The sequence below is a fragment of the Ictidomys tridecemlineatus genome, chromosome X, assembly GCF_052094955.1.
Source record: "Ictidomys tridecemlineatus isolate mIctTri1 chromosome X, mIctTri1.hap1, whole genome shotgun sequence".
Lineage (NCBI taxonomy): Eukaryota > Metazoa > Chordata > Mammalia > Rodentia > Sciuridae > Ictidomys > Ictidomys tridecemlineatus.
In genome coordinates this window covers 5858079-5873394 of record NC_135493.1, presented here as the reverse complement: position 1 = coordinate 5873394, position 15316 = coordinate 5858079, and the positions used below count along the sequence as shown (strand labels likewise).

The 15316-nt window shown below is 36.4% G+C and overlaps 1 protein-coding gene across 10 annotated transcripts in view; it reads left to right on the top strand.

The window, feature by feature from the left end:
* The window catches only part of Aff2 (ALF transcription elongation factor 2), a 478853-nt gene that overhangs the window by 184540 nt on the left and 278997 nt on the right, over positions 1–15316 (top strand). The gene's annotated exons all lie outside the window — the stretch shown is intronic.

Below are 15316 nucleotides of genomic sequence, written 5' to 3'. Positions count from 1 at the left end.
TTGCAAGTTTGATTGATAAAGAATATCACCCATAAGTTAATGAGGCAGAGACACAATTTTTAAACTGGTCCTGTTGTTCAAAGCACAAGTTCCTGTAACCACTCAAAATAGCACTTAGGCACTTAGAACAAATATATACCTGGCCACCTACACATCAATTTGATTCTCTAAATGTTGTAGCAGAGCTTGAAAGTTTGAAAATGAACCTCAATACGTAAGTATCAATTTACAGATAAGCACCCTGGTAGCTAAATTGAGAAATGCTATTGTAATTATCTGGTGAAATAGAAATCAGGTCATTGCAGCTGCACCACGTTGTACAATAAGCTCAAAAGGAAAATGTCTTCATTTTAACTAACACTGTCATCTTTTAACCTTGGGTTTGTTATAACCTCTTTTTCCATTGCCATTTTCTGTATTATATATGTTTAGAGACCAAAGCAGTTTTTAGACTCCAATTGCTAAGTGCAAATAACTGTGTACTCATTGAGAAGTTTCTCTAGTGTATAAAGAGAGGTTTAAATTGCATAACTTAAACTGGATTCCAGAGTAGACATCTCCAAGTAGAGATTCTGTAGGTGCTTAAGTGCAAATTAAACATGCTAAAACCCAAATTAGAGTCAAATCTGACATGAGCCAATTTACTTTGAACCACAGTTCTGAATGGGGAGAAGGGATCTGCTAGGTTGCTGCCTTAGCTCAGATCTTGATGTTGCCTCTTTGGGGGAGGGTCATGGAAGAGGAGATGGAAGAACATTAACTATGACTAAAAGTACTATAATAATCAGCTTGGCATAGTGGGTGATTCTTGCATTATTTAAACAAAACCACAAACATTTTCAACCTGCTGAGTTATGCCTGTCTCATGGCAAGAATTATTGGAGGAATGCTAAAGAAATATGCAGGGCAATCTATAGCATTTACATAGAGATTATAAGGTTTCATTCTTGAATAGCACTAAAAATCCCAAATAGTGACTTTATTTTCTTATGAGTTTGAATTTTTTAATATTGGATAAGGCATTTGATATTATGAATACTTAAGTAAATGGCCAAATTCCAGTATAGGGGAGGGAGTAAAATTTTATCACAGAGATAACAGTTCTTTTATATAACAAATACTGTGGCTTTTGAAATCTGATGCTCAAAATTGCCATTTGGGGGGGGGGTTCCTTCCCAACCACCTACCAAACTATCACTTAATCTCATTTTTTAAAATTACAATTCTAATTAACCTTTTTGTAAATTCTGAATACTTTGACATGAAATGTGTCCAGATGAGAAGCTCTTCTCCCGTTTCTCACATGCTTGTGCATGAGTGTGCGCACACACACATTCATGTTTGCTTTTGTCTTTTAAAGTGATGATTTTTTTTTTTTTTAGTTTCAGAAATGACCAGTATGGAATTAAATAGCATATTTGTAGTGGAAATTTTTAAGTGTATGACTTTTAGCAAATTACATATGAATCATTGAAAACTAATAAAAATGATAATAAAGGGGACTGAGGATGTAGCTCAGTTGGTGGAGTGCATGCCTAGTATGCACAAGGCCCTAGGTTCAATCCCTGGTACCACCAAAAAAATAAATACATAAAAAGAAATAAAAGAAAAATGATAATAAGCTGAATTTCTATAATAGTTTCTATTCTGACAAGTTTCTGACAATTTAAGATATATTTGATATAGTCCAGAAATTGGGAAATGGAGTGAAATGGTTGATCTTATTTTACATGTGCTGAGTGAAAGACCAGGGAAGGGAGTGTGGCCACAGTTGATGCCAAAGTTCTTCCATGTCTCACATGTGATCCTTGTCCTTTGCTCTCTGTTCAGTCAGTAATTCACTCCCTTAGCAACCATTGAACTGAATATCTATTCTGTGCTAGGTAGTAATAGGGTGGCTATGAGTTGCTCTTCTGAGTGGAACATTTTTTTTAAGTTAAAGCAGGTATGAGCTAGTAACATAGGCTCCTGATTCGACAAATGGCTTAACTTTTCTGAGCTTCAGTTTCCTTGGTTGCCGACGTTAGTAACACATGCACCAAGTGATATGCGTATAGTGCCAAACAGTGCCTGCTACACAGTCGGCCCTCCAAAAAGTGCTAATTTCTCCCTCTTTCCTGGAAGTGTTCCCATGCTTGAAACATGTACATTTTTATCCAATGCTTTATGGTACTTATAGAATTCTCTCTATTGTAATACTTAAGGTTCATGCATGTTTTTTAGTGCTGTTTAAGTCTTAGTTAATTGGAGGGCAGGGTCTATGCCTTATTTTTCTATATATTTTCTATGGTACCATAATTAATTAATTCAATAGTTATTGATTGAACACCCTTATTCAAGAAAAAATATCTTAAAAACAAGATGAGTATATATAAATAGACAACATAAAATACTTATGTCAAATGAAAAAATAAAAGCCTTTGGAGCTTGAAGATTTTCCCTGATTTTTTTAAGAGGCTTAAATGTAACAGTGGCTTGTGGCAATTTCACTGACTTGGCTCAGTTGTGTGAATCATCAGTTTTGTTGCTATTTGTATTGGCATTTTCATTGGAACAGAGAGAGAGTAAATACAAGTGACAATCTCTATGTCACAGGGTTTCCATTTTTTAAAAAATAGAAGAAATGATCAGGTTTCAGTTTCAACTATTTAAAAATACATTGCCCAGAGCTAGTTTTAAAACCTGTAATTTTGTCCGCTCTGGGATGTTTCATTTTTCTTTAGATCTTTAAAAATTAACTTATGGAGATTACAAAATTCAAAATTTTCTCACAGAGGTGCCCTTGTTTCTTTCATTTAATTAAAATCAATTACATGCACATCAACGTGTTGATTTGGTAACAGCATAAGATTTAATATTACCTTTCATACTAGAAAAATGTTAAAAGGTGTATTTTCAAATGTCATTTAGTTGATGATATTTAGACTTTTCTACATATTTAGTTTGCTCCTTAAAACGATATTGGTACTTAAGTAAGTGCTCATTATCTTAAGCCTCTGATTTCCCTTCTGCTTGATACTTCTGTAAAACAAGCAGCTTGTGTCTCTCTAACTTCCTGGTCTCTTTCTAAACAATGTTCTTTATTTGTGGCACAAACAAGTATGTAGGGAAGTGTGCTATCTTGTTTATTAGACTTTAATGTTTAAACATTTAAAGCTGTTAAAGAAAACTCACTCATGATGGTTTGCTCTTCCATATGGTGAAACTTCTTTCCCCTTCCTCCCCCTCTATCTTCCACTTCTTGCCATATTGAATACCTACTATGCACTGGACATATATAAATGAAGTTGCTCTCTAGACATTTCTACTTGGATGTTTTTATAGGCATCTCATACGCAGCACAACTACTATTGAACAGTTGATGACACTATCAGTTCCAAAATCCTGGAATCACTTAAGATTCTCTCTCACTCCCTCAAGCTCTATAGCCCATCCCTCATCAAGTCCAACCTTCCTCATTAACATCAAAATGGTAGTTCCAACCCTTAGATCTTCACCTTATACTGGGTAAGCATCATGTTTCACCTGCCATCCTCATCACATCCCACTCCATGGCTTGTAAAGTTTGCAGTCAGGCTGATCTTTCAGTGCTTCTCATTGCCTACAGAAAGAAGCCAACCCTCTGGAAATCTCCTTTGACCTGGCCCTTACTGTACTTTCTGGCTTCTCCCCAAACTCCTCACCCCTGCCTTCCAACCACATGAAATGCACCAACATTCTCTCACCTGGGCTCAGTCTGCACTTCATATTCTCTGCAAAGACTAATCAAATCAGGTACCTCACTTCTTTGTCCCTGCCACATGTGGTCCATACTCCATCTAAGTATGTCTTACATTTTGTTTTCATAGCCTGTTCACAATTGTGTCTTCCTGTGTTCCAATAGCCTGTGAATTCTTTGAGAACAGTGAGTATAGTGAAGTTTATTGTTGTGTCCTCAGCACCTGACACAGTGCCTAGCACTTAGGAGGGCTCCACTGAATACTTTGGTATTTTTTGCTATAGTACTTTTCTAGGTCTACTGCAACAAAGTAACGCAGAATGGATGGCTTGAACAAGAGGAATATATTTTCTCACAATTCTGTTTGCCAGAAGTCTAATGTCAAGGTGTTGACAGTGTTGTTTCTCTTTTTAAATTTTTTTTCATTTTTTAGTTTAGGTGGACACAATATCTTTATTTTATTTTTATGTGTTGCTGAGATTCAAACCCAGTGCCTCACGCATACTAGGCGAGCATGCTACCACTTGAGCCACATCCCCAGCCCAATATTGTTTCTCTTGAGGCCCCTCTCCTTGGCTCGTAGATGATGCCTTCTCTTTGTGTTGTCAAATGATATTCCCTGTATATGTCTGTATCCTAATCTCTTCTTATCAGGACCCTGGACAACTGGATTAGGACCCACAGTGATGACTTCATTTTACCTGAATAATCTACTGTAAGTATCTTATGTCCCAAACCAGTCACATTTTGAAGTACTGTGACTTACGATTTCAATATGTAAATTTGGGGATGGACACACAGTTCAACCCATAACACTTGCCTTTCAGACTCTTGTTATCTAGTGGAAATAGTCTTGTTTAAGACCTATCTTACCATGCAGATAGAAAAGTTTATTATGCATAGATAGAGAAGTTTGGAGTGGGATTCTCATAGTGGCCTGTGGCATGTGAAGGAGTCCCCAGGTTTTAAGTATATGTACTGTCCAAGATCACTTTTTGACAGTGAGGTTACCTTTTTTTCTAGTTCATGGATTCAGTTGGCTTCTTGTTATAACAGCAATGCTCAATAGAGTGTTTAGAAGACCAGAAATGAATGTTGTCCTTTGTTAAAGTCGGCTCTACTATCATATCCTGAGGGCATTTCCTTAATTCTCTGTGCCCAAAAATATTTTAACTACTTAATATGTTAATGTTATCAGAATGTCATGATTATGTGATAAAACCTAATCATTGATTTTGTAAGCATATTTGAAAAACTGTACCTGTAGCTGCTCTGAATTGATTTGCTCCTGTAAGGCAAACTTGGATATTCAGAAAGTGTTTGGCTGGCCTTGGTGCATTTGTCACCTTATAGATGAATGGAGCCCATCAGTTATTTGTTTATTCAGAAACACATAAATTATCAATAGGCTATTCTCTCCCTAGTGTGTTTGATTGACTGGCATTGTTTGTAGTTTCTAAAATATTTTTTTGTGTATACAAAATCCCAGACTGATATACAGTTGAAATATGAAATGGAAATGTTACCAAAATACTACAGGATTTTTCAGCCAGGGCTGACAGCTCACCTAATGGAAGGCCTGTTTGCATGAATGGGCCCTAGATGTCAGCCGACTCAGACTGGTCAGGGAAAAGGAAGTGTCTAGGCTCATAGATTTTCCAAAGTAAAGGGGATTGCTTACCCACACCACAAATTGTAGGGAGGTATTGTCTGCAAGAGAGAACCTGATAAATTTAGCTGTTGTGTCCAAATAATTGAGAAAGAGGATGCCTCAAACTGTAAGAATATATAGCCATTTGCTAGGAAGTCAAGGATATCTCAGTAATCCAGCCAAAAGCATTTGTTTTCCACTTGACTAATCAGTTACACTCAGCTCCTTGGTAGTGTGGTTCATAGAAACATGAAACCACAGAGAAAGAAGTATCAAGGGACTTTAGAGATCACCTAGTCTAATTTAAATATTTGGAGAAAGTGGGATCCAAAGAAGAGAAAGAACTTACTCAGGGCAATGTGTTGGCCAGTGATGTTACTGGAACTGGTTTAGATCCTCTGACCATCAGTCCAGCCTTCTTTCATCAAATCAGAATGATAATGACTCTGCCAGCTACCTCACCATTCAAAAGGATTATGGCTGACCATCTCAGTTGAGAGACACTAGAGTTTAGCAGTTAAGAGCATGTACTTAGAAACCAAACTTCTTGTGAGTGAATCTCATACTAGCTCCATGGCATTCATCTAGGTAATTCCTATTTGTATTAGTTTTCTAGGGCTATGAGAACCAAGCACCACAAGACTTAGTGGCTTCAGAACAGAAATTTTTTTCCTCACAATTTTGGAGGTTAGAAGTCCAAGATCAAGGTGTCAATAGGGTTGGTTTATTCTGAGAGCCTGCTGACTTTGAGATGGATGTTTTCTCTGGTGTCTTTCCACCTGTGTATATGTTTAATCTTCTCTAAAAAGGATACCAGGTAAATTGAATTAAGGCTTGCCCTAATGGTCTCATTTAATCTTACATACCTCTTTAAAGATCTTATCTCTAAATAGGCATGAGGGATTAGGAACATTTTTTTGGAAACAGGGACCTCATTCAGCCCATAACTATTTTTTTAGGCCTTGTTTATATTGTCCACAAAATTATGGACAATATAATTATGGACAATAAAAATTATGGACAATTATGATTATTGATATATCCTACCCAAAAGGCTATAAGGATTAAACGAATTGGTTCAATGCAGAGAACTTAGAATAGTACATAGTATATGGTATGTGCTTAATGAAAGTTAGCTAATGTTCTGGAAAGGTAGGTTCGGAATAGTTTTGAAGCTGTTTGTTTTTGAATATACAAACACAGCAGTAATATAATCCTCATTTCCAATGAACTTTTAAACTGACAAAAAAGGATCTAAAGCCCTTAAATTAGACAGTTTGCTAAACAGACTAAATTTGTTCCTATTTAAACAATTTGTTTAAATTTGTTAAGACTAAGCTGGGCCTGGGCTCCCGTAGTAGTCTCCTCGTTGAAATGGATCAATATAATTTGAAAACACTGAATCATTATACAGAAGGCTTTGAGAGCTACAAACATTATATTTAAATAGACAATCCTGGACAATGTACCTTTCTGGTAAGAGCAATAAAAGATACCCTTCCTCTACCTTCTTGATCTCCATTTTATTTGTTATTTTAATTGGTACATTATGGTTATATATAAAATTGGAATTCACTATGGTATATTCATACATGCACATAGCATAATTTGGTCAACTACTTTCCCTCCCATCCTTCCTCCCCCTTGGTGCCCTGACTCTACTCTACTGATTTCCTATTTTCATGAGATCCCCAACTAACTACGAGAAGAAGGGGAATAGGAGGAGTGAGGAGAGAAAGGAAAGGGGAAGTAGTTGGGAATGAAGTTGAACAAATTTTGCTGTGTATGTAGGAATATGTCAAAATGAACCCCACTATTATCTATAACTATAATGCACTAATAAAATATTTAAAATTATAAATAAAAATTAAGAATTGCCAACAGGCAGAACAATCAACAGCAAAAATAACAACAAACAATGGGATTTTGGTTCTGTTTGTACTTGTATTTTCATGAATTATTATTTAATAAAACTTTCTTTAATTAGTCAACTAGCACTGGAAATAAATTCTCAGCCTAAAACTCCTGTCTATGAGATTACAGGTATGAAATGTGGGCTTTTACAACATAAATATGTATGGTCTATTTCATTTATTTATTCAGCCAATATTTATTTTAAATCTATGTGTCATATATTGGAGTAGGTGTCATCTCTGGTCTAAAGAAACTCAGTCTAGAGGGTAGATACATGATTATAATGTAAGTGTAATGAAAGAAATATGAGCAGGAAACCACTCACTAAGAAAAACTAATTTGACCTAAAAGATAACCAGAAAGATTTTCCAGAGGACGTGATGAAGGAGCTTAATTGTGCACTATGAGTAGGCCAAATGAACTATGAGAAGCCCAGGTGTAGGGAAACATTTAGGCTTAGAAGAACAGACAGGAGCTAGGAAATATGGACCAGCATAGTGGCAAGTGGACCCACAATACCTTGGTATAGCTGGTGCATCAGCTGTGCTGGGGAAAGTGGTATGCAATGACACTGAACATTGTGTATCATGATCAGTAGGTTAGACTTATATTATTTAAGTCAGAGTAGACTAATAGTGATGGCCAACATTATTAATTGATTGCAGCACTAATTCCCACTGATCCTGGTTGAGGTCTTAAAATCCATCTCCACACAACCCTTCAGGCTGCCATTACCAGTCAACTGAAGTTGGCTTCTATCCCAGCTATAGGCCATGGCAATTATTAATGAATAAAATTAAGCCAGAAACATTCATTTTACCCTCAAACAATTAATCTTAGAATTGGTGGCTCAGTGTTTCTAGTTTTTATTTTGCAAAATGTTCTTCCTTTCCCTCATTTGTATATGTGGTAGAAACATTGATCAGAAAATTAAATTATATCAGATACATCAATTTCTGTTTATCAGAGTTTTATGAAAAAACAAAATAAAAAACTGTCCTCTGGACTGGGATTGTGGCTCAGTGGAAGAGCACTTGCTTGGCATGTGTGAGGCCCTGGATTCGATCCACAGTACCACATATAAATAAACAAATGAAAAATCCATTGGCAGCTAAAAATATTTTTAAATAAAACTGTCCTCATATATTTATTGTACTATATCAGGCTCTTGATGTTCAATAAAGTGCTCAAATAAAATCATATCATGGCCATTGGAATGTTGGTCTAAAACTCATCATTTAAAGAATGATGCATGTTTTTACAAAAGGCTACATTATTTTCCTCACAATTTCAAACAAAAGAAAATCCATAAGGTTACTGTCTATTGTAATAATGTAAACAATATGAATATGGTATATTGTTCAGCATGTCACAAGACCTTTAGCTTGCACATAGATTTCTAGAAAACTTGACCTGCCTTTCTCTGTGCTGTTTTAATACTCATGTTCTTGTTCAGAAAGGAAGTGGTCCTGTTACCAAGTTAAACTAGACTTAAATGAACAATCTTTGTTTTGTTGAGATTTGTACAAATTTTAAGAATCATGGGCTCTTAATTTCTTACAAGTTAAACATTTTAGTGTCATTAAATGTAATGTATATAAACATATAAAACATAAGATATAATTGCATTATCTGTTTACTTGCTTTGGTTTTGTCTTATATGTCTGTAGAAATAGAAGATGGTACCAATGATGGCATCCTCAGTCAGTCTCTGGAGGAGGCTGACTCTGAGATAAAGAGTTTTGTATGTGGGAAGTTTCTTCAAGAGTAAACTCAGGGTCAACACTTGTGCAGTTGTAAAGAAAATGAAATAACTCTTCACAGTTTTCTGGAGTTGAGGTTAAGTGCCAGGCTTTTAAACCCCTTCATGAACCAGTAATTGGTTGTGGGCTACCCTCAGGGTGTGGGCACAACCTTAGGTCAAGGATTCTCTTGGGATAAGGACAATTCCCAGAAAGGTGGCTCAATTGAGGGCTGCTGCTGCCAACTCTCCCTGCAGCTGAAAGAATGAGAACCTCTGTCTAGAAGGGAACAAGGATCTGGGATACTACATGGATACATGTTTACCACGCAGTATTTGTATGTTCAGACCCCATCTGGTGACATGTAGGGAGGCTCTGTGCTTGGATGATGCCAACACCTGGCCATGATGGAACCTGCACCATTGGCGATAGGGCTCCAAATATATCTGAGCTAATGACACTGTAATCAAACTCATGTATATAGAATCTGAAGACAGGCCTGATGAATAACAATAACCATCTGAGAGCAAATAATCAACACAGGAAATTTAGGCCACAACAGCTTGCTTGCTCTTTACACTGTCATGGTTGATTGGTTATTCTCATCACCCTTTGTTTAAAATCATTTCAGAATTAATTGGCGTTCATTAACGAAAGTCTTTGCAGTGGAATTGCAGAAACAGTCATTAATGTAGCTAATAAACATAAAAAAGAAAAAAGGTCCTATTACTGGGTCCCTACAGGCTGTTAACTAACATTTTGAATAAGAATGCATAAACATAAATTAAACATTTTTCAAACTGCTAAGAATGTGGGAATTTCACATGGTGGTCTATAATAATGCTTTGGATTAATTTGTTCCTTTTTTCAAAGTGTACTCTAGAGAAAGTGATTTTCCTTAGAAATCATCTTGGGTGATCTGTGTGAGAAGTCATGGCAAAGCCAGAGACAGAAGCCTTCCCTTTGGTCAGCAGATCTTTACATACAAGTGGAGAACTCTACTGTATGACAAGAGCGGAGTCTCACATGACATCAGTTATTTAGTAGGTTCCTAAAGTAAGAACCTTGAGGGGAAATTGGAAAAGACTTATTCCACAAGACTTCAGAAACAAATCTCTAATTTTAAGGATAGGTAATGCCATCTTGACTAGGTGCCTCAGTTTTAGTTCATCAGTGTTATAATGCTGAATGTTTAACCACATCCTAGGAGAACAAAATCCAGCAGCATCCACGTTATTTTGAGAATGATGGAATGATGCTGACTTCTGTTTCAGTCCAAGAGCCTAGGACTTGTCAATATTTTCAAATGAGCTTCAAAGCAGCATCTCCATTTGTCTTCATATGTGTATAGTTAAGAAAAACCTCCAAATGAGTACCACTGTAGAAGTGATCTGTAACCAGGCCAGAAAATTCATCAAAATTTCTCATTATTCTCTGATATTACCAGATGTTTCCAATTATCAGAAAGGAAATAAAAAGTTAAAACATAAATTTAAACATTTTCTTACTATTGAACATATGTCTGGGTCACATGCTAATATTGTGTTTTTTAACAACTGGCAAGTACTGGGTGTAAGTTTTTTCTGTTTGTTTGTTTTTGATACCAGAGATTAAACCCAGGGGTGCTTAACCACTGAGGAACATCCCCAGCCCTTTGTATTTTTATTTTGAGACAGGGTTTTTCCAAGTAGTTTAGGGCCTTGCTAAGTTGCTAAGACTGGCTTCAAACTTGAAATCCTTCTGCCTCAGCCTACCAAGCTACTGGGATTACAGGCATGCACTACTATGCCTGGAGGAACTTTCTTAATTCATCTCTATCCAGTTGTGAGTTTGCAAGATTACCCAGCACTCTCTAAACCCTGAGAGAGATCTACTGGCTGCTGATCATACACCAATATCCAGAGGCACCTTTCAGGTATACCTGCCAGTTATGCTCCCACTAGTTGAATTGTCTGACTAATGAAAGTTAGTTGTGAATTCTCCCGATCTTGATAAAGCCATTTGGACTTATAATTATGTAGTTTAGTTCAGTATTGAATAAGCTAAAGAAAAAATGTATTTGAGAAAAATGAAAACAGTTTCTCCTAAGCAATTAAGTTGAAAGTTTTGTAAATTTGATTGTATAAATTTTCTACTGCTGCTGTAACAAATTACCACAGTAACTTTAAATAGTACTTGTTTTTACTTTTACAGTTCTGGAGGTTGGGGATCTGAAATGGCAAGTATAAGGCTAAAATCAATGAGCCATGTTCCTTCTGGAGGCTCTAAGAGATATTGTGTTTCATGCTTTTCTAGCTTCTAGAGACCAACTGCTGTCCTTAACTTCTGATCCCCTCCCTCCATTGTCAAAGTCAGCATAACATCCTCAAGTATTTCTCTCCTTTGCCTTCTGCTCCCGTTGTCACAGATTCTATTCTGCTTCTGTTTTTGTTGTTATGAGGCCTTTTGTGCCACTGACTCTTCTGACTATTCCATTTTTGGGGGAAACTTGAGATTATATGGGTCTGGGATGATCAAGGGAAATCTCCTTATCTCAAGGTCCCTAACTTTATCACATCTACAAGTCCACTTTCCCATGTAAAATAACACTCAGAGGTTCAGAGGCTTAGTATGTCAACATCTTTAGGGAAGGCATTGTTTTCTCTACCACAGTCCATTCTTTCACCCTAAGATCCATGTTCATTACACTCGCAAAATACATTCACCCCAACTCAACATACCTAAAAGTTTAAAACTTTTATATTTGGAAATTTAAGTTAATTAAAAAATGAAATAATACTAGATGTTGGTGCAACATAGTTTAAGGAAAAATTAAAAGCAACTAACATAGTTTGCACTCCACTTTCTTCTCAAGTCTCTAAAAGTTTCTAGTCCACTTTCAAGAATCTCAAATAATGCATCCCAATCCTATGGATGCAATATGGGTGTGGCTTCTGTGACAAATGTTGTGAAAATCCAGTCAGTGATCTGCATGAAAATTTTGACCTTTGGTTAAAATATTTGTGAATGAATTTACACTTTCATGAGTGAAGTTATAATTATAATGTCCCAACTGTTGTGATACCCCATTTAAATCAAATCCTTAGATTTAATGACCTACTGAAGGTTGTCATCAAGTCCAGTTGAAAGAGAGTCACTTCTAACTGAAGAGCATCATCAATGAGGCTAGGAGTTATTGTCCTAGGTCAATAAACAAAGTTAAACATTATGAATCTTTCCTTTATGATCTATATCTACTCCAGCAGACAGATTGGGCCACTCATTGACCCCACCCAATTTCCCCAAGGCACACTTATTTTGTTAGGTCATGATTCAGGCCAATTTCCCTTGCTTACAAAGCCCATATCACTGCCCATTTTAAAAGTCCTTGCCTTCCTCACAAACAGGAGAAGAAATTCATCTTATTTCTGGTTCCCATATAAAAAGGAGCCAATTTAGGTAAATTTGCAATTCTGAACTTGGGCGATTTGATTAATTATCTTCATACCTGAATTCCTTAGTCCATTGGGTCCTCAAGTTAGTGGAGGAAGTGTTATATATGTGATGATGCAACAGATGCCATCTCAGGGCCCGAAGCCTTTTGTATTACTGAAAAGGATTTCAGTGCATCTAGAAATTATATGACTGAAGCTGGTCTATAATGCATGTTGTAGCTTTACCGTAGAAAAATGCTTTGTTAATGTTTTGTTAATGTATTTGAACATAAAATCCCAGGACAGGTAATTTATAATGGGACATTGCTACACTTTTAATAAATGCCAAATCTCCTTAGAAGAGCAAGTGCTGAATGTATTGCAACAAAGCATAATTTCATTATGACAACAAACATGCACGTGTGTGTCTAGAGTACACATGTCATTGCAGGCGTCATAGTACGGTGAGTTTAATATTGGACTCTTAACCACGACCAAAGTCAGTCCTGATGAGATAAAGAAAAATTGTGTTAACCTTTAGTAATTAGAATATAAAACCAGGAAGACTAAAAATTGTTAGTCTAACTTTTGTTTATTGACTAGAACATCTAAATGGCTTTAGGCATCACAAAACAATAAAAAAGTGGCTTCCTATTGGGTCTTTGATCCATTTTAATTTATTTTTGATGCTGTATGCAGTTTCTGAATATCTTTTGTGGCTTGTAATAAAATAGCCGCAGTGCAATTTTGCATGTATGTCAAGCGACGCGTGACCTGCTATGCAAATTTAATACCAAGGTGCCAAAGCTGAATTCATAATGTTTCCCAGCTACAGAGCTGTTTAAGGCAGTTTAGAAATCAATGAATATGTAATATGAAGGTGATAAGACCTAAATAAAAACCCTATTTATCTACTATGAAAAAGTATTTATACACAGAATACTTAGCACAAGCAGAAAATGGACAGAGTTTCCAATTATATGGTTTGCATAAACAAATGTTAAACTGCGTGCTCTGAATAGATAATGTAGCCAGTCCCTTTGCATTGTGCTTTAAACTTCAAAAATGTTTACACATGTGTTCCCCCTCTTAGAATAGAAATAAAATGAAATGTGTAGCTGAAGTCATGTATCTCCTGAGTTCTAGTATTTCTTCCACATTTTGTTAGCCTAGATTCTCTGTTTGACAGAGAACTGAACTTTCTTTTAATACTAAGGTAAGCAGATATGTGTTTTGTGAAATCTTGCAGTTTATTTTGCAATAAGGGAGATCAATTCACAGGAAAGGAAGAAAGTAAGAAAATCTTTTCCCCAGGTTATTTTAGAATGCCTAATATTATTTGGGTATGAACTTTTGATATGCCACTATTCGGATCAATACAGTGCTACTGTTGCTATTGGAGTGACTATCCATAATTCTAGTATATGTGTCAGGAATTTGTTGACTGGTTCTTGTGTAGTCACTAGTTACACTGTGGGCAGAGATGGCTGGGGAAACACAGGATTTGATTGATGAGAATCAATTCTAGATATATTATTAGTCTTCTTCAGGGAGAGTTAGAAAGCAAGTGAGTGTGTTTGAGTATGTTCAGTGTAATGCACATATACATACATAAGTGTGCATGTGCACACACACACATGTAATCTGCACCATTTTATGACATTCTTGTCAGATTTTAGGCACATTTATATTCTTTGGCTTAGAGTAAGCTGTTGCAATAATGACTCATAGTGTATAGAGCACTCAAGGAAAAATAGAGATGGGATTGGAGAAAGGCATCTACATTTCCAACTGGGTGCTGCTGATACTTGGAAGTGCTTGGAATATACCTCTCTAGAGGCCAAGTGCTATCATTAAAAAGTCACAAGAAGGTCCAAATGATAGGGCAAGTCATGACTCCTGGTAGATAATGATGAACTTTCCCACTGGGTTTGTGTTTAGGTATTTCAAGGAGGAAAATCAGTTTCCAGCTTAGTTAAAGCCACAATTTGTCCTTAGGCAAGCTGCCACAATAAGTTCCACAGCTACTTGAATTTTCACTCACCATATTTCCTTTGAATGCAACTGCAGATAATAATTTTAAGGAATATCAAAATACAGAGCAGGCATATTCAATAAAATTCCAGGATTTTAATGTTAAATTTTATTTATGTTGGGTTTACCATTGTATTTTCTGTTAAAGTTCAAGCACATATTAATTTATGCATTTCACCTGAAGGTTGCACATTGCTTTCTAAATGAGATGTGCTGTCAAGCACTGTTCATCTTATTTAACAAATGGGAAAACTGTCACAGTAAGTTATGTGGTTCTCAAAAGATTGGCAACACATTTGGGCTGTGAATCTGGTGAAATGGAGATTTGGCAATTATTTGGGTCATTTCATTAACATAGATAGCCAAACTTGATTATTCTGACAAAATACAATCTACCTTGGCCACTTTCATTAAACAGATGAAAAATTGCCAGATCTCTATTTCCTGATCCTCTGTTCAAAACAGCCTTCTTTGCAACAGGGCCAGGTGAGCAGGTTGACTCCCAGGGCAGGTTCTCACCCTACTTAGCTTAATTAAATGTGCCAGGTATCTGGAACGGTGGAGTTACCAAGGGAGTATTTGAGCCCAACATTGATTCAAAGGAGGGGAGTACTGTTGAGGGGGTACCATATTGAAGTGTCCACCATGTTCCTACAATAGTCTTAGCCTTGACCCCTTAAGCACCTCCAGCCTCCAAAGACTGCCCTCCCCTCACCCATTCTTCCCAGTAAGCTATTCTGTCCTTGGCCTTCTGCTGATGCTTCTGGGAAGAGGAAGTTAATAAGGGATGTTTTAGAATGTAACTGCAGAAAAGCATTAAAATTTTTGTTGTTGTTTAGAAAGA